The sequence below is a fragment of the Octodon degus genome, unplaced genomic scaffold, assembly GCF_000260255.1.
Source record: "Octodon degus isolate 3935 unplaced genomic scaffold, OctDeg1.0 scaffold00080, whole genome shotgun sequence".
NCBI lineage: Eukaryota > Metazoa > Chordata > Mammalia > Rodentia > Octodontidae > Octodon > Octodon degus.
Window position 1 is genome coordinate 44,867 of NW_004524656.1, and position 2,654 is coordinate 47,520.

Sequence of the window (2,654 nt, forward strand, 5' to 3'; positions counted from 1 at the left end):
AGAGAAACTCAAAAATGTATTGGTGTATATATAAATACAGAGGAGAATAAAGGGTAGACAAATAGGAGAAACATCTTTTTTAAATAGGTGGGGAAAAAAGATGGAAGGATGGGAAATATTTATTTTAAAAGAATGCAATTAATAAAAATTTTAAAATCTTACAGGCTTGCAAATCTAAAAGATCAAGTTCTAGAATCAGCTTTACCACTTACAAATGAAGATTTACAACAAGTCAGGAACATTCCTAACTATGAGGTCCATCATCTATGAAATTAGAACTAAAATTCTCTTCCCCATTGAGACCCCAGGTTTTCAGTTAGGAGGACAGAAACTGACAGATGGGAATCTGCAGTACACTCAGTGTGCACAACACTCCCTTTGAAAACTTGCAACAGCTATGTGTTTCTGCATATCAGAGTAGCTTAATTTTACATCATACAAAGACTTTAAATAGTACAAGAGATTCCAGAGGGCTCCCATTCACTGAGAATGTCAGAGTAGTACTTCATGACAGTGAGTGACACTGTAATGCTTAATTGTCCATATTTTGTACAACTGAACACTGCATATAAAGAATTTCATCTAGTTCTTACCTTACTAGTGAAATAACCAATTGCCAAAGAGAAAAGTAGAGTGTGCCAGACTTATGTAAAACTGTTATTTTGCTTGATAACATGAACATTATACCAATATAATCAATTTTCAAAAATATTTTTGAATAAGACTGGGTTTAGAATCTATGATGTACATATAGGAAGCGTCCTACTTTTATAACTTTTATGACAATATTACAATTTTGTTTGTGACAAAACACACATTGCCGTGAATTATGCAGATACCAAATGTTTAACACATGTTTGTGCTTCTGTATGTGTGTGTGTGTGTTGTGTGTGTTTGTGTGTGCATTTGTGTAGTGTCTCTGTCTTCATAGAAACAACTAATGACTAAAGCAGTAACTTTTCTTTGGCTGGACTTTGCAAAATCTCCTTGCTGAGCCCTTTCACTTTGGATTTGGAATCAGAAATCATCTATCCATGAGCTTGAACAATTTAAACATGGGGCATTGTACCGTGAGGCAGAACTTCCACAGATATAACAGACGTAGAATAGACAGACCTGTTTGTGTGAGTGTGTGTCCTGTGCATACTCACATGGGTGTTCACCTGTGTATGGTAAAATGTGTACAAGAAGACAGTGTACAGTGAGACACAGAATGGAGTTCAATGAAGACTAGAGTTTGATGAACTACAGGGAGAAAGAACCCAAATCCCTTTGACTTTTGACTTTCAATTAGCTTTAAATCAAAGCACACTTGGTCACTCATTCCTAACTAATCCTTATTAACAATAGCAGCTTGCTTAGAGAAAGTTTACCTGTAACAAATTCATGATGCACCATCTCACCACAGAAAGAATGGCTATCACAAAGAAATGAACCAACAACAAATGTTGGAGAGGTGGCCAGAAAAAAGGAACCCTTCTCCACTGCTGGGGGGAATGTAAACTGGTGCAACCATTACAGAAATCAGTGTGGAGACTCCTCAGAAACTTAGGACTGGAAATCTCATTCAATCCAGCTATCACCTTTCTGGGAATTTTCCCAAAAGAATTGAAAGCACCATATTATAATGATATATGCATGCCTATGTTTATAGCAGCACATTTGTGATAGCCAAATCTTGGAGACAACCAAAGGCCTGTCACTTAAGGAGTGGATGAAAAGGATATGGTATTTTTATACAATGCAGTATTACTCAGCTATAAAGAAAAACAAACTTGAAGCCTTCGTTAGGCAAGTGGATGCAACTTGAGGCTATACTCATGAGTGAACTAAGCCAGACCCACATGTGTAAATATATTGACTCTCTAGTGTAAGAACTCAAATGAAGAAATAAAACTGAAAGGTATACCAGCCATGGTTAAATGAAAGAAACAGAACTTAAGGGTTAAACAACAAAGAGAGAGAAAGGAGAACAGGTAAGAAATAAGAGAGGGGCAAAACCATACATACATACAGATGTAAGTTGAATAAGGTGATAGTCCTAAGAATTTCCATCAGCTTTTTGAAAATAGCACCTAATGAGTAGAACCCTGACCCTGAATAACTCTCTATGTGGAAATCTGTGAACTAAGCAACTACACTGGGGAGAGCAATTTGTAATACTAACATCATACTTGAAATACTTGTCATCTTCATCTTCTAAATGTGTACCGTTTCTAATGTCATGTCAATTATTACTATCTTTAAATTTCTTTAAAAAAAGTAATAGAAGAAAATGAGAGTCAAGAACAAAAATTTAAAATTTCTTGAAAGCATGTGGTAATATTCAATCATATGTCCCATCTTCCCATCTTGCATAACTATATCTGTTAAACTTTTTTTTTTTTTTTTTTTGTACTAGAGATTGAACTCAGGACCCTGCGCTTGCCAGGGAAGCACTTATTCTACTGAGCTAACTCCCTGGTCTTATATCTGTTAATATGAGCAACAGATTTGATGATAAAAATAGATAATATACCAATCACTGTTAATCAGCAGTTTTCATTTTGAAAATCTGTAATGTATGTATTGTTCCATGTTACCCTGTTTCTGCCTTTGTTTTTCTTGCTCTTGTTTTTACTCTTCAAAATAAGTGAAAATTATTTATAAAGAAA